This window comes from Panthera leo, chromosome E3 (assembly GCF_018350215.1).
Source record: "Panthera leo isolate Ple1 chromosome E3, P.leo_Ple1_pat1.1, whole genome shotgun sequence".
Taxonomy (NCBI): Eukaryota; Metazoa; Chordata; class Mammalia; order Carnivora; family Felidae; genus Panthera; species Panthera leo.
Genome location: NC_056694.1, coordinates 35,207,191 through 35,228,252, shown reverse-complemented (window position 1 = coordinate 35,228,252; position 21,062 = coordinate 35,207,191). Strand labels below are relative to the sequence as shown.

At 41.7% G+C, this 21,062-nt stretch overlaps 1 protein-coding gene across 19 annotated transcripts in view; it reads left to right on the top strand.

Annotated features, from left to right (window-relative positions):
* The window catches only part of RBFOX1 (RNA binding fox-1 homolog 1), a 1,461,670-nt gene that overhangs the window by 1,034,020 nt on the left and 406,588 nt on the right, over positions 1-21,062 (top strand). The window lies entirely within an intron of this gene.

The window sequence follows — 21,062 nt, the reverse complement described above, 5'->3', positions numbered from 1 at the left end:
TTGCGTATACACAAACACACACATCCATCTCCCCATTCCCTCACCTTGATATAGATATAGATATACATATACATATACATATACATATACATATACATATAGATATACATATACATATACATATACATGGTATATGCACACACACATGTATTTGCATATACATGTGCATATAATATATATACAGTAGTGTATATGGATTGTATTTATGTGTAACATATTTATGATATGTATATGTATATGAATACATGAGTGAGTGTTCAAGTACATAAATATGTATATATGTATGTTTGTAAATAGAGTTCCTCAGCCTCAGCATTACTGATACCGTGGATTGAGAATTTTTTGGGGGTGGGATGGTCTGTCTTATGCATTATAGAATATTTAACAGAATCCCTCACCTCTACCCACTAGATGCCATTAGCACACACCCCCCAGTCAAACCAATAAAAAAACTTCTCCCAGGCACTGCCAACTGTTGGGGGTGTGGGATGGATTGCCCCCTGCAGGGAACCACTGCTCACTGCTCTACATGCATACGTATACATACATGCACGCTCATATGTGCATATCATATATGCACTCTAACACATGGAAATCACTATTTCATGAGTTGTTTGTCATTGGACTGACAAAAGCATTCACCCAAAATTCAGAGACATGCCTGAACATAAATGTCTGACTAAAAAAAAATAAAAAACAAATACCAATAATGGGCGTAGTGTATCATCATGGGAAAAGGAGGCACTTTTGATGCACACTTTGGACCGTGCCACATGACAGCTGTGTGGCATTAAGTAAGTAATTAGACCTCTTCAAGCCTTAGTTCCCTCATGTATGAAATGGGAGACATTTGCAAAATCAGGGGTTTTTTAAACATTTTTTTAAATGTGTATATATGTTTGAGAGGGAGGGGCGGAGTATGAGTTGGGGAGGGGCAGACAGAGAGAGGGAGACACAGAATCCAAAGCAGGCTCCAGGCTCTGAGCTGTCAGCACAGAGCCTGATGCGGGGCTTGAACCCATGAACCATGAGATCATGACCTGAGGCAAAGTTGACACTTAACCAAATGAGCCACCCAGACTCCCCTCAAAACCACTTTTTTTTTAAATGGTGCAGAAAAAGGCAGAAGGTGGCAAAGAGGTCAGTCAAAATGTAGACAAGGAGAGTGTTCCTAGTGTCTGAGCATGAGAGGAAGGATCGAGGGACCCCCAATATTCCTTTTCCTGAATCCACCATAGTTCCCCAAGAGTCAAAACCTGTTGCATTTCTTCAGGGGCTAGCTGGCATGGGAGGGTCTAGAATTCACTGTCCCTGAAAGGAGAGGCTATCTATAGGGGTTGAAGACCTTCTTGGCAGGAAAAGTTGGCCCTTTAATCTTTTTTTTTTAATGTTTATTTTTATTTTTGAGAGATAGAGGGGTGGCAGTAGAAAGAAAGAGAAAAGGAGACAGAGGATCAGAAGCAGGCTCCATGCTGTCAGCGCAGAGTCTGATGTGGGGCTCAAACCCACGAATCATGAGATCATAACCTGAGCCAGTCAGCTGCTTAACCAACTGAGCCACCCAGGTGCCCCGGCCCTTTAATCTTAGCCCTCACTGAATTCGTGGATAAAGCCTCCCTCAGCCAGCATCCTCAGTGACACCCACACGAGAAAAATAGGATGCCCTGTGTTGCAGCACAGTTGGACATGTGGAGGTCCCCTGGCTGTTAGCTGGGGATAAGCTGAACTAACAGAGCAGAAGTGACCCTGCATGGTGCTCGGTGCTCGGTGCTAAGGCAATTCAGCTTAACATTAACTCTTCTTGGTGTGCCTCTGCCATCCAGCTGGACTGGGTTTGTGATGAGACTTGGGCCATGCATAGGACTGATATGGTCACTCGGACTAGTTGACTGGGAGAGCTGACTGAACAGCTCAGTCAGATGGTTGATATGCTGTTTCAGCCCTGTCTTGGCCAGAGGCAGGATCATTGAATCCGTGGTCAGGTGCAAAGGATACATGTTTCTATTCTTGCCTCACATGGAGAGCCAGGTCTGCCCTGCATATGTACTATCTTCGTCTTGTTTCTCCTTTTGTCTCTACCTCTTGCTTTTGTGACTTGATTTTCAGAATCTCCAGCTCTGGTGTTATTTAGGTAGATAGATAGGTAGATAGATAGACAGACAGACAGACTTCAGAATCTCCAGCTCTGGTGTTATTTAGGTAGGTAGGTAGACAGGAAGAAGAAAAGGAAAGGAAAGGAAAGGAAAGGAAAGGAAAGGAAAGGAAAGGAAAGGAAAGGAAAGGAAAGGAAAGGAAAGGAAAGGAAAGGAAAGGAAAGGAAAGGAAAGGAAAGGAAAGGAAAGGAAAGGAAAGGAAAGGAAAGGAAAGGAAAGGAAAGGAAAGGAAAGGAAAGGAAAGGAAAGGAAAGGAAAGGAAAGGAAAGGAAAAGAAAAAAAAGAAAGAAAGAAAGAAAGAAAGAAAAAGAAAAAAGAAAGAAAATGGAAGGAAGAGAGGAAGGAAGGAAGGAAGGAATGGAAGGAGGGAGGGAGAGAGAGTGGGAGGGAGGGAGGAAAGAAAGGGAATGAAAGAGAAAACAAAAGAAAACTATTCTGTATATTCTCTTTGTCATTAACCTAAACTGTTAGGAATGCCAATATAAAATAAATTTGAAGGTTTTCATTAAAATTGTAGCACAGCCAGTATTAAATCAGAAAGTAAATGTTCAGCAAACATGTATCGATCTCTTACCATGTGCCAGCAACTATTCCAACACTTGGTATGAATTCAGCTCACTTATCCTCCAAACAAGCTCATGAGTTGTGGATTCACATTGTTCTTAGTTGGTAGACGGGGAAATTTGAGGCTCAAATGTTCATACAGCCATGGCTGAGCCAGAATCAGCTCCAGGAAGTTGACCCCATGCTCCTTATTCTTAGCATTGATGCTGTATTACTGAACTTTGCATGATCAGAGATGGTAATTTCTAATGTGGATTCAAGAGATATTCTACCTGTGACATCACATAGGCAACTGTATGTGTCTAACTTTTTATTTTTTTCCTGTAGAAAATGTTAATAGCTTTTAAATCAGTGTCTCAAAGAGGTCTTTGTGTTCTCAACAAGATTTAAAATAATCACTATATAGTAAAACTTTTATTTTCTGTTTCTTAGATCATTCTCTACCTTAATTTTAAATGATAATTTAAATTTTAAATTGTCATTGAGGGTGTCTTCATAGGAAAAAGTGTGAATGTAAATAAAAATTCATGGGAACATACCTTTACATGATGCGTTCCAGGAAAATGCCAAAATATCCAACAAGAAAGAAAAAAAAAACCCTAGTGTTTTGTATTAAGTACAATTCAGTCTTCATGATCATCTTGATTTTGAAAGTTGCTGTCACTTGAGGAACTTCTTCAAACCCTGAAGCTTTGCCCTCATAGGCCACGCTGGACCTTTTCCCTGAGCGAGCCATTTGAGCACACGTCTTTGTCATATCAAGACCAAGTTTGGCCATCCCCTTTGCAAAATCATATTCAATTTTCTTAAGTGGGAATGTATTTTTGGCAAGCTTCCACTGGAATCAGAGCCAGCAGTCACTTTCAGTGACAGTGCTCCTGGAGCTAGGGCACTTTAATCAGGACACTGTGGGGCTCAAGTTATAGTGAAGATCCACCGAATGTCTGTGCTTTAAACCTGTAAATCTGTGCCTTGCTCTCCATGGCTTCCTTCCATTTCCCACACATTTACCTCGAATATTGTGAATCATGAAAAGATCAGTGCTATTAACCCAAGGGCTGGCAGGTGGTTCTATATGAAGGAAGCAGGCTGGGCCCTAGAAAATTTGGCCAACACAGTCTAGTTCTCATGTTCCCACTTCTGATCATGGTGGGTGTAAAAATTAATAGTCCTCTGTCATAAGAAAACACTGTATCGTGTGAAGCTAATTGGCAACGTATCTTTCATGTTTGGAGAACAACAGGAAGCAAGACAGAAGATTACAAACTCAGTCTAACAATGGCAGCTTTTCTCAACATAGGAATATGCCAAATTTTCTGATTCCTTTTTAAAATGGAATTTGGAAATCTGTTTTTTAGATGACCTTTCCATTTAAAAAGTGGATTTCTAGTGTAATCCCTTACACCCTACCTGGACCGAACAAAAGACACCTGTTGGGTTGTTCTGCAACTTGGGTCTTTGGTTTGAGACTAGTAAGGAGCATTGCGATTTGCAAAACATGTTTTCATACTGAAAAAAAAAAAGAATAGGATAAAAATCTGATCTTTATAACTTTTCTTAAAGGTGGCACCTTAATCTGTTGGTGATCTAGAGCGAAACTGAAGCAGATGAACAAGTATATAATGTTTTTGTTGTTTGTTTATTGAAAGGCATTTGTTTATTGGCTGCAGGGTACTCAGGATCAAATTTAAGTTCATTTTTTATTTTTAAAGCTTCAAATTGACCCTCTGTCCATTAATCTTTCACAGTGCCTTAGATAATACTTCATATACTCATACAGTACTTCCCAATTTACCAATTACATTTCCTTTGGGTTTATCTAATTTAATCCCTATAGCCTTGCAAATAGGTGCTCAATTCCCCCAGCCCATAGTAACTTGAAACAATTCAACAAACACAATTAGCCCATCGCTGGGGAAAAAAATGTATAGATTTCAGTGTAAATGTAAATTTCTTTTTCAACTACAAGTGTGGCATAAATTATCACCCACCTTAGGCGAATGACTAATTCACAACTGCTAAGTGTGTTTTTACTTTTTACTCTAAGCAAATATTTTGAGAGATTTTTCACAATTTAGTTTGGCCCTTAAATTGGTAAATGTTTTTGCTCAGGCATGCTGAAGCCAAGTCTATTTTAGAATTGGGGAAGTTAGGACTGTTTTTGAATTTGAGATGCAATTAGGAAACAATCTTCAGCCTCTCCACAGCCACCACTCTAATCCAGTCCAACCATTTCCCACCTGGACAGCTCCAAGAGCTCTCTCCCTGGTCTCCCTGTCTCTAGCCTTGCTCCCTGGAGTCTGCCCACTGCAAAGCAGCTGTCAAAATTTTTCTGAAGTAGGTAACTAGAACATTTTTCTCCTGTACTCACAATGTTATGGTGGCTTCCAGTTAGAACCAGTATTGAATCAAGGCTCCTTGTTGTAGCCCACAGGCTCAGTGTTACCTGTTTCTTCGTGTCTCCTCTCTCCACTCTCCTCCTGTTAACTACCCTGGCCACTATGATCCCCTTCCCCCCCCCCCCCAAACATACCATGCTCATTCCCATCCTAAAGTTTTTACTCTTGCTTATCTATTTACTGTCAGTTTCTCTGGTCACCTTCTTTTCTTTAGTCAGGTGTAAAGCCGTGGCTCTTTTCCTGTCCTCCCTAGCAAAACAAAACCCTTGAAGTTCATGGATTTTTGTTGTGTTTACTGGTACACTCTCAGCACCATGGACAGCACCTAGCACACACCATGTGCTTATTAAATATTGGGTTCAATGGTTGGCTGACTGACTAATCATTGTGAGCTTCAGCATGAAGGCTTTATTTTAGACTCAGATGGGAACTCCAGTTACATAGCCTCGCCAAACTCTCTTCATTTTAAAATAATTCCCCCCTTATAGGATACTGCTTGTATCCCTTTACTGTTGCTTCCTAACAATTATGAAAATCTAAACTGTCTGGCAACTGGAAGCATTTATTAGTCTCATGTGTCTGGAGTACAGTAGGAGCCCTGGTGTAGTCTGGACTCAGTTGTACGTTCTGTAAATCAGCTGTCAGCTGCTGATCTAGGTTGCACCAGGCTGAGAAGGCTCAGCTTGGGAGAGACTCTGGCCATGCAACTCATGTCTTCCTCTTGGGAGCAGTCAGTTAGCCCAGGGATGTTCTCATGGTGATGGGAGAAGCACAAAAGACAAGCACAATTGTGCAAGTACCTTCAAGCCTTTGGCCACATCACACTGGCCACCATTAACATACCTTGGCCAAAGCAAGCCACACAGACACATCTACAGCCAAAGGGTAGGAAAGTATATTCTGCCCATGGCGGTGGGCAGGGAGTGAACATTACTACTGGATACTGTGTGGTTCGCAGATCTACCACACGCTAAGAATTAAATAATGCAATGAGTTTTTGAGTGCCAGATACATAACAGCCACTCAGTAATTGTTAGTTGAAATCGTTATTAGTAATAATAACTTACTCTTTTTCTACAAGATCAAATGTATGACACTTTTAATAATATATGGCCTAATGAATAGTTTTATCTTAGAAACAACTAGAATCTCACAAGTGATACTTCAATGAATTTATATCCTGATGCAGAAGTTGTGTGATGTTAAGAACACATTAGTGACTGCTTATTGTTACAAATCTCTCAATCTAGTTGTCATGGTAAACATAGCTTTTTAAAATTCATGTTATTGTACATTTTCAGTCTGTCCAGGTATTTTAAAAATGAGCTTGTAGAAGGAAGAACAACTCATGATTTGGGAAAGAGGTTTGGATAAAGGTAAACATCAGAGAGAGATGAGCTCTTGGTTCTGAGCCTGGGTTTTTTCATCTGTCATTTGGAGATTATACTCGATCTGTCAGAGAGTCCTTGTAAAGATCAGAGATAAGACCCACAAAGCATTAACACAGTATTTGGCACATGATGGCTCCCCCAATCAGTGCTGCCTTTCTTATCCACCAGGACCTTCCTTCACTTCTCAGTAGTTGACACTTCTCAGTAGGAGCCCTCTGTAGGCATCTCCAGGATTTCTTAGCCCTCCTGTGAGGGGCGGTGCGGGGTTGGGGGGGGGGGGTGTGGCAGGTGGCATAGTTCAACAGAAATTTTCATGCTTGTATTTATCTGCTTAGTTGGCCCAAGTTGGGAAGTGTTACTTAATTTCTAGGTCTTGTTATTTCAGCCACAAGCCAAACTTCCTTTCAGAACCAGGCATTTCTTCTCTGTGGAGAGTTGACTTGTTTTTGATCCCCTTATTACAAAAGCAATACAGTATATTATGAAAATTTGGATACTGCAGATAAGCACAAAGAAGAACATTAGAATCACTTGGCATTCATCATCCAGAGATAATGTGAGACAACATTATAGTTCATTTATTTTCCTATATATCTAGATATAGATGTTCCAGGAAAAATGCTATTTATGACAATGGTCTTTGTGAGTAACAGCTCAGCTATCATCTATTTATAATGTGTATGTCTCATCTACCTATACGGAACAAGGCAAATGTTGCTATGTATAGCCTGCCCCCAGAAGAGGAGAGATACCTCCATCCTGTTCAATGAAAGGCCCTTTGTCTGTGGAATCCTGGATAGGTTTAATTTTGCAGGTTTCAGAGTAGGAGCCAGGAGAACAGTGCTGTGCATAATAGGAGAGAAATGTGGAGCTCCCAGAACAGGGCTGGCAGCCGAGGGGGAGGGTCACAGGAAGAGAGGGAAGAAAGGAATCTGAGCCGAGGAGGACACATAGCTGAGGGTTACTTGGTGGGACCTCTCCCTGTGACTCCAGCCCTTCAGTTTTGCAGTTTTGTTTTTTCTTCCTTTCACTTCTTTGTTTTTTGCTTCCTTTCTTTGTTTTTGTTTTTGTTGTTTTGTTTGTTTGGTTTTGGTGTTGGTTTTTTGGGGTTTTTTTGTTTTGTTTTGTTTTGTTTTTTGATGAACCCTGTAAATGGTTCTGTAAAGAGGTAAAAAACACAATGGGAGGAACCTGGAGGGGAATGAAGGCATTAAGAACAAAAGCCTCTTGGGAATTTGCCAAAAACTGGGAGGTCTTTAGAATCCCAAAAACCATAGAAATAGAAGGGGTTTTTTTTTCTTTTCAATTTTACCTTCATCCCTACAGAGAAAGTATTTCTCCAACTGACAGCTGAATCTCTCTCCCTCTCTCTCTCCCCCACTGGCTTAACACATCCTATGTCAACAGTACATATATTTGCAATTTTAAAAGTATAACTATACGTTGTGGAAAAGTTCCTTCTTTTTAAAGCTTCTTTCTATAAGAATAGGGCTATAAGGGTAACATAAGGCTGAAGAGTAAACCATTGAATGGGACCAGTTTTTTTTTCCATAATTCCCGATCACTGAGCTCTTGGGATTGTGTTTTCCATCACAACAAACGGACCTTGATGGACAGCGTTGTGTCTATACCTGAAGTACACCAAGGACTTTCCCAGGAATCAATCCCTACAAATAGAAATACTTGAATAAAGGCTATGCAAATGTTTAAGTCTTCTGATACACATTCTTAAATTGTCTTTCAGAAAGGTTAAACCAATTTACACTTTCAACATTAGTGTTTCAGAGAGACTCCCCAAATCTCCTTTAATAATGAAAAGTTAGCATTATAAAAATCCTTCCCAATTACCAGTTTGGTGAGAAAAATAGAGCCTATTTGGTAACTATTAAAGTTTACCCTTTCTTTGCCCTGCGTGTTCTCAGGCCGATCATGTTTCTTCTGGCAAAACCCTTATCATGTCTTTCATGTCTTTTATCGATTTTTTGAGAGTTGTGTTTTTATTTTTGATTTGTAAAGATCGAACACGATGTTTCTGAATGGTAAGCAAAAGCATGATTTCCCTCAGCAGGCATTTGTAGATTAGCTCCAAATGGAGAACAGATCCACGGAGAGAAAAAGGATGGAGAGAAAAGTGATGAATCCCTGTGGAAAGTGAACAAAAGACAAATCATGTGTTGTACCGGGGAGAACAGGATGCTCATAGTAACAGTGTGCTGATGGTCATGAATGCCAACCTGATGATTAAAAGTTCTGGAGTCAGGTTGATGGTAGAAACCCATTTCTTTGTGGGTCTTCTCAGTGACATCCTTCCTGAGCTAACTCAAGGTAGCCGCATTAGCCCCTATGCTGCTGCCCAACCACTGTGATTATACTTACATTTTCTTCTGTTTAATCTGTTTTTACCTCCTCCCTCCAAAAAAGTAAACTGCCTGAAGGTAAAAACTCAGATTCTATACCCCCAGGCACCCAGGTCATAATTCAGTGGACTCTGAGTACATTTAGATGAATATATTTTACTGTTAGAATGTTGAAGAACAGGATGCCATATTTCTGAGAATTTTCATGCACCCAGAGCATTTGTATATGAACACACTTGCCAGGAAGGGTCACACTGGGTGTAATCTTTTATGTTATTCTGCCAAAGAACCAGGCTTCAAAAGGCCTCAGTTCTCCTGGCTTTTTCCCTGCCATTAAGGGAACACAGGGCATTGAGATATTCTTACAGTGGCTCTTGAACGAAAGTACTAAACCCCTATAATAGTTGAGCAGCTAGAAAGGAAATAAAGAAGGATAGTGAATTGTAGGATACTGCAGATGTGGCTACTGAATTTGAAATTCAGAACAGGAAGGGAAGGGATTTCTTTTCCAGCTCCACGTACCAGGTGGAGGCCAGATCTGAGGAGTTCCCTTTCTTAAATAACCAAAAAGAAGGAAGGAAATGGTTTCCTTTGAAAGCTTTTTTTTCATTGCTTCATTCATTTATTTGAAATTTGAAATTTCAAGCCTTTCTTCGATGAGCTTGAAAGTAAGTAGAAATGTAACTCATAAACACACTGAAAAACTTGATTCATTCACCACTCCATGATTGCTATTTGCAAGAAAAGGTGGTGCATTTGGCCAGAGCACAGCCTCCAGACTGACAGTCCACAGGCCCTTAGTGCTGCTTCAAGTTTGAGTTTGTTGCCAACATTGAAAAATCAGGGATTTTTTTCCATAGACATTTAGATTTGTGGTTTCTCATTAAAAGTCAGAAGACCTGGCAAAAGTGGGCCATCATCCAGCATAACAGTGTGTTGGGCTTTGGTGGTTGTTAAGCACATTGGGTGTGGCATGAACATTTTGGTTTCCTACTTTTCTCCCTGATGTCACCAGCTTGCCCCAGAGGTGATCATTGCCATTCAAATCCTGTCTCGAATTTGGGTCACACAGCAAAACCAAGAGGCCCTGAGGCTAGCTATTATTATTTTCATTTTAGATGAAATTAAGTAATTCCATGCTAAAGTTATGTAATAGGAAGTGTCAGATCTGGGATGTGAACCCAGGCCTCTGATTTTGGATCAGGTGTTCTTTCTACTGTTATACCTTACTTCCTGTATTTGCAGAACCGTCTTATAGCTTGTGTGTGTGTGTGTGTGTGTGTGTGTGTGTGTGTGTGTGTGTGTGTTTGTGCGTGTGTGCACATTCTCTACATTTTGTAACTATGTGTGCACTCATTTTAAAGGAAATTCAGCATCTTAAGCTCTGATAATAAGCCCTCTGGGTAAATAAGCATTCGGTACCCTCCCCCTCTTCTTTGTTTACTCTTTTATAATTATTTCTTAAACACAGTGTTGCTGGACTCAGCAAACACATCCAGGTCAATCTGTTTGCATTTTGACAGCTCTTTTGGGAAATGCCTGTTCCCCACCTGTCTTATTTCTTTGGGAGAAGCAAGAACCCAGACCAAAGAGGGTGTGGCTTATACATGCTTCACCATTTACAAGTATATTGCTGGCAATGGACAAATCATTTAGTCAGTCCTGTTATGTGGAGCTGTCCAGAAATTCATGTTGATGTCAGTGGCATCAAGGCTGAAAGTAGAAAATGCCAGGCTCTGGCTTCTGGTTCATTCTTTCCTTCAAACTGCTTTATATGGTGCTCTCTGGCTTAACAAACTAGCAAGACTCTTCACTGCCCTCAGGGTAAAGTCTGAGCTCCCAGAAAGCCTTCAGAATCATACTCTGCCTACCTCTGCAACTTTGACTCCCATGACTGCTTTCCTTCTAACCACCTGCAAAACTGTAAATGTACCCCCAACCACCAGCCTTTCCTGGCAGTTTTTTCTTTTCTTTCTGAAGACTCTTATATCCTGCCTCCTTGCCCAGGCAATTCATACCTGCCCATCTTGACTAAGCTCAACATCACCCCTTCCCGACCTGCTCCTCAGGCAGCTTGAATGCCTTTCTCCATCACCGCCTAGTAATCTATGCCAACACTCTTATGACATATCTTGCTGCTTACTTATGGCTGTGAGCTCCACAGGGCAGAGATCCTGTCTCGCGTGTCCAACACTGAGCCCAAGTTCTGTGTGTAAGATCTCTTGAGAAATGATTGTCAGAGAATTTATATTTTCTATGTGTGGTACCCAATTCTGGAAGCTCTCTATGTAAGAGTTGTATCAGGAGAGGGGTATATCAGAATTTGAAACAGCAGGTAGAGAGTTTTCGTTAGAAGATGTCGCAAGGCTCAGAAGTAGTGGAAGCTACAGAACCTTCCAACATTTTTAACAGCTTATTCCACACTGGGCGCTGTGTTGCTGTGCATAGCAAGCCTTTGACTTCCAGTAGTTATCTCAGTCCTCACACTAACTCTATGGCCCCTCATTTGGCATGGAGGAGACTGATGAGCAAAGAGGGTAAATAGTTTGCCTCAAGTTGCACAATTAGTTGCTGGAAGAACAATGGTCCCATAAAGCTGCATGACTGACAGGACTCAGAGGGTCAATCACTAGGTAAAGAAGTTCTTGGCTTTGTTTCCTTTCACTACTTAACTGTTACTTGGATGGCTCATCCAGCAGCAAGACCAACTCTGGGCATCCTTAGGTTCTTTGACTTCATGGGATTATTTACCACATTTCTTTGATCACCCAAGCCAGTCCCCATCGGCAAGATGTCAGTGGCCTGATTAAGCCCTCTAAGACCCCAGCACATTCTGTTCCCTTCTTCATTATCAGTATATACTTATTACAGGTGCCATTGTGTCATTTATCTAACTGTGCCAGGATGTCATTGTATATACCTCCCAGGCTATAATCCTTTATGCTATATCTTAAAAGAGGAGGGACGTTTCCACTCAACCCTGTCTTCAGTTCAGAGGCGATGGCCATTCAAATCTAAGTTAGAAACACATTGACCAGCCTTGTTTTGCAATTGTTTTTATTACCAAATTGCAAGCATTATGTCTCTGAAGCATTATTATTCCTACCTGTAATGGTACTTTATGTTGTATTTCACTCAGAGTTGGACAAGAAGGAAAGGGCTGGAAATCTGGGGTGAGTGAGTTTGGTCTGAAATAGGTGAAAATGGTCAGTGGATATTATATAATCTCTCTAGACATTTCAAATTTCAACTCGGATACTCATGTATGGTTCAGCCTTAAATAAAATAAGTCATTTTTTTATGGTTTCTATAATTTTACTTGTGGTGGTGGTGTGAGTGTCCACAGTTCTGGAACTTACTAACAATAGTGCTGCTAATGTTTTATTTACAGTGTTAAACATGTTAGCTATTATTTTACTGTCTCAAGTGTGCCCAAAATAATACAATTTCTGATCCTTCTAACAGGACTTCTCCCATTTTAGACAATAGAGAGAGATATAATTTGCCCAACATTAAACAGCTAGTTAAAGGCTGAGACTTGATTTGAAACGAGAGTCATCTGGCCCTAAGCTTTGCTATTTCTACTATATCGTGCAGTTGGGGAAGCTGCTGTGTGCAAAGATATCGTTCAAAAGGCTATTTATTACAGAGTTGTAATAATCATGAATAATCAGTAACAAGCTATGTATCCACTGATAGGGGATTGACTTCGTGCATTTGGTGACATCCATACAATGCTGTATTATTTAGCATTCAAGCATTCACTGTAAACATAAGTAAACATACATTGCCATGACAGATGTCCAGCTTATGTTTAGTGCAAAAGATACTGCAAAAGAATTTGCAGTGTATTATCTATTGTCTTAAAACTGCATGTCCAATATATTTCAACATGTGTTCAATATAAAAAATATATCGATGGCATATTTTACAGTTTTTTTTTCCACTGAGTCTTCAAAATTCATGTGCATTTTACACTGACAAAACATCTCAATTTGGACCAACAGCATTTCAAGTGTCCAGTGGCCACATGTAGTTCACAGCTAACCCATCAGGTAGCATTGGTCTTGTGGAAATATAACAATACCATAAGGTGTTCACTTTGGGACTGTGGGTTTATGTGTGTTGCCATTATTGTCTTTTTTGTCTCATTTGCATTTTCCAAATTTCCATAATGAATATATACTGCCTTTGTAATTTGGAATGAAAATAAACTATTAAAGACATCATTCATTTTTAATAGGGAGTGGTGAGCTTCTAAAATACACTTTTAAAAATAAATACATGAAATGTAAATCTGTGACCTATTTTCAATGGAGGAAGAGAAGCAGGAATGGTATGATCTTGGTTTTCCTCTCTATTTCCTTGCCTTCCTGCCCCATCACCCCTTCTCCCAAATGTCTGGCCTTTGAGCTGAGGAGAGGAGAGAGGTTAAACGCTGTCCCTAGTCAGGAAGCAGATCTCTGGAGAAGTTGCTGTTCCTGCTAGAGGGTTGAAGTTTTGCCCCAGATTCATTTTCAGGCATTTTGAGAGACACAGGCAGCTGTCATGGGAAAAGGCTCTGTCAGTGTTTCTCAGGCTTTTATATCATTCTCGCTGCCCCTTCACCACAGAGATGTTTTAGATCACTTGTTTCCTGGTCACCTTCCCCCTGCCCCCCATTAAATTTTAAGACCACAGGTATACCATATATCTGTTATATACAGTGGCTCTCTGGAGACTCACAAACTATAGCAATGCCTAAGATTTCTCCCACACACACACCTGGAACCAATCTTTACCTCCTTGAAGGGCAACATCACACCCCCCCTTGTTAAGAATGCATGGCTATGTGCATTCATGGTAAATGTCAGTGACAAGGGTCGCTGTGTGACATGTTTAACTTAGCATCCTGAGTCAAGTTCACCCACCTCCCTAAACTTCCTACCCACAAAGCTTTGTCCTTTGGCTTCTGTATCCCCACCAGGGCAAGTTTGACAGTGGGGGACACCTGTCTCAGTGTCTGTCCCTTCTTCCTGATCACTGAGGGAGTTTCCTTTTTGCCTCTTCCGTGGCACTTAACAGAACCAGCCTTGTTCTGTTACCCATCCTGGTCCTGTCTCCCCTCCCCTATGATCACACCCTCCTTCAGGACAGGATGCAGTTCCTAATTTTGTTCCCTGTGGTGTCTACAGCTTTGTATGGCTCTCACTTTGTCTGCCATAGTCCCTCAGTAAACAGTTGTGGAACTGAACGAAATTGCCTTCAAAGAACGCTTTCCAGTCCAACTGTTTCTCTATCAGAAAATCTCATTAAGACTTAATCAGTAACATCGTCCCATCCCAGGGGTCATGCTGCAGTCCCCGACTGAGAGGAAGTGAGAGCATCCTCTTTACATTCCCAGGACCCACACAATTCCTGGATGTTTCTCACCACCGGAAGGTCACTGCCTGGGGGTAAAATTGCATGACAACCATGTGAAACTTGCTGCCCCTCCACTTCTCCCTTTTATTTCTTAAGTCACTGGATTGAAAACTCACTGATTACAAACTGCAAAATAACAGCCACCGCGAGCTGGATTGGTAGGACTGTGTCAGAAAGCCGTGGTGTCTCCCGGTTTTCATCTGCTCAGTCACACAGTTCTCTGTGTTTATTCCAGTAGGAGCCTCTCAACCTCTCCCCGAGCCGTGGTCCACCCTTGTCCACCTTGTCTATCCACACCCACGAAGATGCCCCTCGCAAGAGCCGCTTCCCTTCCAGAGTGAGATTGTGTTCCCAAGACTGGTCATCTGCACCTGCCCTTTGATTACCTGGGGACCACATTTATTACTCTACAGTCGGGAAATCTCCCTGCGCTCTGTGCTGCATAGACGTCGTCTCTGTCAGGATTTCTGCAGATCTGAAGGGGAGATTTGAGAGTTTCCAGGGCTATTGCTGCTGATAGCGAGCGTTTAGCTGAGGAAATTAAATTTGCAGGCCTGCATTCTGGCTGGATTCTGTGACTCTTTGGGCTGGGAATGATTTGGTTACGAGGAGATTCCATCTCGGTATCTCCCACTTTCAAGGGAGCCGAGGAGGGAAGCAAGCTGAACAGCCCCTAATGAAGGAATTCTGTATCGGCAAAACCCTGACATTTGAAATGTTCAATGTAATCAGCAGAACTGGTAGCTTTAGGCAAAGATCACTGCACTGAAAAATAAAATTCAGCTGGCCATATTTTGTTCGTGAAAATGTCCTCTTATAATTCACAGCTTTCACAGGTACGAGCCGTAATTTCTTAACTGTTTTCTGCTGGCGGGCTTGAGGTAGGTGTGGTGAAAATTATGCCGCAAACAGAGTGTGTGTACACGGAGATGTTAATTGCATTTCCCACCCAGTATATGTCTTGTTAATTATCCTAGTCCTTTTAATTTGTAGAGTCTCCGTATTTTGGACATTAAAACGAGCAAAAATGATATGAAGAAATGTTACTGGCTGTCTTTGTTGACTGGACCTTTGAGAGTCACGTCCAAATACGATCCACTTGGGAAGATTTGACATGCTGTTTCCACTTGTGCACATTACTGCTTTTCATCCTCCTCTGTGTTCTGTCTCTGTGTCAAGGGAGGGGGAAATTACTGCAAGGAGATTATGAAATATTGTAGTACATGTAAGTAAAAATATATCAGAGCTGGCACATTTGTAATTTACTCGTCAGTATGAGAATCACATTGGAGATCTATATATCATATTAGCAAAATAGTATCCATCCCAGTACTATATTATTTTACTAACATGATGGCTGCATTTCAAATGAAATGCAAAGGTCATGGTTGCTATTGTATCAGGGCCATTTAATCTCATTTGTCTTTCCCTTACTGACCTTAGCTTTATTAGCAGCTGCAACTACCACTGATTTGGAAACAGGAAAGGGTTCTTCCAACAGATGTCATTGCAACCCTCACACTTACAAGGGACTCTAGCTTAAAATTCTTTGGTCCCCTGCAAAAGGAGAATGTCACAAGTTTGTGACTGTGCTCTCTTTCCCCCTAAGGTGAAGTTTTTAGATGGAAGAAAAATGGGTCCTCTTTCCCCGGTGACATTTTGCATACCTTTCCAAGTATGTGTATTCCCTCACCTCTTGCCCCTCTTCAAACTAGTGATCACCTCCACCTTTGAGAAAACTAGTAGCTAAAATGAAGCAACCCTACTTTATGAAAAGTCCGAGAAGCAATTTAACCTGGTTGACCATATCCATCAATCTGTCACCTGGAGAGAAGCTTTGACACCAGGAGACCTTTATCCCACCATCACACTATGTAGTTATCAGTGGGGCAAGAGCTTTCTCTTTGATGCTGTGCAATTAAACTGAAGGGTAGAAGCCTTTTCCTAGAAGGAAACCCTTCTGCAAAGAGATGCTTAAGCCCAACCAAAACACCTGCATGTTGCAGGCGCACACGCCCATGCAAATGATCTTTCAGCGGTTCATACCACGAATCAAATATAACATATCCTAGGGCAGAGTTTGGTTTTGTTCTGTTTCTTAAATGAGTCAGACCCCTGTAGGGTGCATACCATTGCACGAAATCCTGCAACCATTAGCATTTAATGGCTATGCAGCACTGCATTGGGAACATCATTTACTGAGAGAAACCGGGAGTGGCCAGTGTAAATCCATGATATGGAAAAAAAACAAAGATAAAAAGCAGTTTAAATTCCAACATCTCTCCCTCCCTCTCCCTCTTTCTCCCTCTTTCTCCCTCTTTCTCCCTCTTTCTCCCTCTTTCTCCCTCTCCTTCTCCCTCCCTCTCTCTCTCTCTTCCTTTCTCCCTCTCTCCCTCTCTTCCTCTCCTCTTTCTCTCTCTTTCCTAATAAGCCCATAGCTTCTCAAATTTTATCACTTGTGCGGGAGGTGACCATTTCTTAATGTTTATTAATCACTCGAATACCCATAGGATCAGCTTATAGTAACAATGCCACGTGCTTTGTCAGTAGCTGGCACGTTAATGAGAAGGGAGGGGGCACTTCTGGAAAATAACCTTTTCTCAGGATGAATAACTGTATGTGTGTGTAATAAGAATCTAGTACACCTGCTACGTTAAGTGCCGAATACATACTCAACACTTGGTCGACAATTCTGAGATAAATGAATGCCTGTCAATTTACATTGGCATTACCTGTTCATTGTCTTGTTCAGAGGTTTTTGGTTTTCAACTAGTTGTCCCCAGTGCTTTTGTGCAATGTGTATGGCTTATCTTTCATCATACTTTATAAGCTCCACCATGTATGTAGGTCCTTCACCGTCACGGCTTGAGAGATGATGAATATTCTTATCCAAATATCAAACCGAGGCTCTTTTGAGGTTACTGTGGAATGACATGCTGTCAGTCTCACCGAAGTTGTGTTTGGGAGAAATCAAACTGCATTCTCTAGCTGCAAATTCAGACTTCTCAGTAACGTGGACATGCTTCACCCTTGATCTTAATTAACAGGCAAAGTAACGCAGTGTGTCTTTTATCAAAATTCCATTAGCCGTTACACTAAGCAGCAACAAGAACAACAAAAAAATAAAAGGAGAAAACAAAACAAAATCAACCATCCCCAAAACCACCCATATAAAGCTCCTAAATCATTGTGGCTTTGGGGATAAGATAATCTTTTATTTTTTTTCATGCATGTTGATACTCCCTCTCCCCCTTTAGCTGCTTCTCTTCTGGGATTTTGCAGGCTGTGTCTTCAGGGAATAACTCATCGCATCTCCAGTAGGCGTCATCCAGAGGCTTTATGTGGGTAAAACAATTGAGTCTGGCTAAAGGGCGCATTCAGTGTTGTATCCTATTACTTCATTGATTTTTTTTTAAGTTTCTCTAATGTTATAACGAGAATATTTTCCACTCAATCCTTAAGAATTCTAAAGCTTTTTATTGACCTCAGGGTATACCACACACATGGGCTACCTCCCTGGGCTGGCGAAAAGCAGAGTCCTCAGAGAGACCAAATGGAAAAATTGCTTTTCTATCGACCCCACATGCAAGAGTTATGGAACCCCTATCTAATTAAGGCCCCAGGGGAATTCTGATGCAGTGGTTGGGGTTGGCCCCATGATTAGGGTAAGTGCTAGGCTCTGGTTAAGTGTCTCACTCTTCCTCCAAGGGTCAGGAAAGTTCATGGCCAAGGATTTGAGTCTCTATGAGGAATGGAAGAAATTTTTCCCCAACACCAGATGGGCTCATAATAGTCAACCTGAGACATGGCCCAAAATGGAAGTAGAGAAATTGAGGAGGAAATGGCATCATGTGATCATCTCCTCTGCTCAGACATATCCAACAGAGTCCGCTTACTACGGTTCCATTTTCAACTCTGGTATGTTTAGACTTTGGGCAGGTGAGTCATTTAGCTTCTGTGAGCTTTACCTTTCTGCTTTGTAGAAGAGTTCTAAGTATTTAAGGAGACAATGTATGATATATAAAGTGGAACTGACATGGTGAGACAGCAGTAAATGTTGGCCTGTAGCTATACCGTCATCATCACCACCACCACCATCATGATGTCCAGACTTAGGGCAACAAAGGCTATCCTCCATAGCCTAAGGTACAGCCTAGTCTCAGTTTGGTGTCTACTAGTTAAGAGTTAGATGCTTGTAGACAAGTGAATGAATGACTTATTCATTATCCCCCTGCCAAAGGGAAATCTTAATCTGTGTAGGAGAGAACTCATAGTTTGCTTGGAATTGTTGCTTCTACATAAAGCCATGTTAGGTTTAAGGACTTCTCTACCAAGAGTCAGGCCTAGGAAACCCTGCTCCAAAGTTACTGTCCACTGTGCTATTTACTAGTTGTGTAACAGGATTCCAGTCCAAGAATCATTTTCTTTATGGATAAAAATGGGCATAATAATATTTATAGTATCTATCTCATAAGGCGATTGGGGAAACAAAGGGAGATCATGAGGCCTGACTCTAGAACCCCCTTGGAGACTTGCAGAAAACTAATGATACCAGTCCCTGTTTCTAAAGTTTGGTATTCGTTTGGTCAGAATATGAAGCCCCTTGGGCAGTCCTCCAGGTGATCCTGATGTGTAGACAGGATTGAGGACCACTGTCAGTCATTAAGTAAGGGAGGTTCTGCCTTTTCCTCTTCATCCTTTTCCCTACTGGTTCCTTTTTCATATTAATGAGGAAAACAACTGAGTTCTGTTTTGAAGGTTTCAATTGGTTTTCCTGCTTTTGTGAAACCATTTGGGGTCAATATGGCACAGAAAAACATGTGTGATAAGTGTTAGGCAGTGTGGATACGTATTTATTAATATTTAGACTATCATAGTTACCCCCTAGTGCAGTCAGCCACATGTGTATACACCAATGGCACCCCGGTGTTTTGGGCAACCAGTACCCCCCCCATCCTAGGCCCAACTTATTCCCCCAGAGGAGACCTACTGCTCTAAGCTATTAACTGCAGCCTTGATAGCTGTCTCCAGGTGCCATCTGCCATCTGTCAGGGAGGGACACAGAAGTGGTCTGGGTAATCAATCAGTGCCTTGACCATTGCTGAAGGAAGGATGCCATGTTTGGCATGCACTGAGGGCAGGAGCATTTTTGCAAAGGCAGTTGTAGGCTCGGGAATCCCATTCTTTTTCTGGCTTAGTGCTGACAACTAGAACAAAGGGGTGTCCAGTGTCAGAGACAGGGCAAGGGAGGCAAAATGTGCTCTTATATGAAAGACAGAGCCTGTCTGGAAGGACCTACCATGTGGCACCATCACACAAGAGACAAAGTCCCTGGAGCTCAGTTTACCCTGGTGGTAGGATAGGAGACTGATGTGCAATGAGAAACGAGCCTGTGAAGCTTTCCACAGCCTTTGTAAGTGAAATGATTGTTCTCTCTGGGCTCTCATGAAATCCGTCCTCAGCATCTGAATGGCCCACATTTCTTTGTTAGGCACTGAATCAATGAAAAATTGAATAGTGTTGTGCAAGCTTCATTACATGTGTCTTTCTTCTCTGTGTCTGAGCCACTTGAGACAAGAGCCATGAATCACTTTGCTTTGTATATGCAGTACTAGGAAGGTACATGTTACTGATCCTTAGTACCTGATGAACATATGGGAGTAGAAGACACTTTGGCCCTCTTGGTAGGCATGCATAGGCCCTGAAACCATCCAGAATTTTGATGCTTCCAGGAATGGTGCATCTAGAGACTGGAAGACATTGATTCTTAACCCTAGCTGGGTATAAGGACCATTTGGAGTTTTAAACCACTGTTAATGTCTGGCCCCTGGAACAGATCATTTTAAATTAGCGTATCTGGGGTGGCACAAAGTGTTCGAGTTCCTTGGGTGATCTGAGCAGAACTGAGGACTATCACTCCAAAACTACAGACGCTGGCTGAGCTAGAAACAGTGATAAAAAGATAGGAGAAGGAATGATAAATCCAGAAGGAGAAAAGAGACCTGGAGGGAATTTGGGTATGCAGATGAACCTTGTCAGCATCAAAGCTAGCACCTACTAAGCCAGACACTGGGCTCAGCTATTTTGCCTCTTGTCTCTTTCTACACAGCAACCCTAAACAAAATTGTCACCCAGCCAAGAAAAGAGAGGTCATAAACTGAAGGGTCAGGCTACTGGACTCCAGACCCTAAGCACTGAGTCACCAGGCTGTGTTTCTTAAAAAGGACAAGGTAAATGTGAAGGAAGATGGGAGTGGACTGTGCAGGACAGAAATAAGATCAATAAACCCAAGGAGAGCTAGTGGGCATTAACGTAAAAATGAATGACACAGCAAATAAGAAGCAGAATTCATATTTCTTCAGCGCCATCACGGCATTGTGATAAACTCACAATAACCATGAACAACAAAACCTGTTAGTCCCAGCTTAAGCAGGAGATCCAAGGCTCAGAGTAGTTGAGTGTCTTGCCCAAACTCACAAAGCTATTACATGTCTGAGCTGGCTTATTTTTTTATTTTTTATTTTTTTTAAAAAATGTTATTTATTTTTGAGAGAGAGAGTGAGTAGGAGAGGGGCAGAGAGAGAGAGGGAGACACAGAACCTGAAGCAGGCTCCAGGCTCTGGGCTGTCAGCCCAGAGCCCGACCCGGGACTCGAACTCACAAGCCACAAGCCATGGCTCATGACTTGAGCCAAAGTCAGATGCTCAACCGACCGAGCCACCCAGGCACCCTCCCTTTTTTTTTTTTCTAATAAAGGGCCAAAGAGTAAATATTTTAGGTGTTGCTAGCCATACA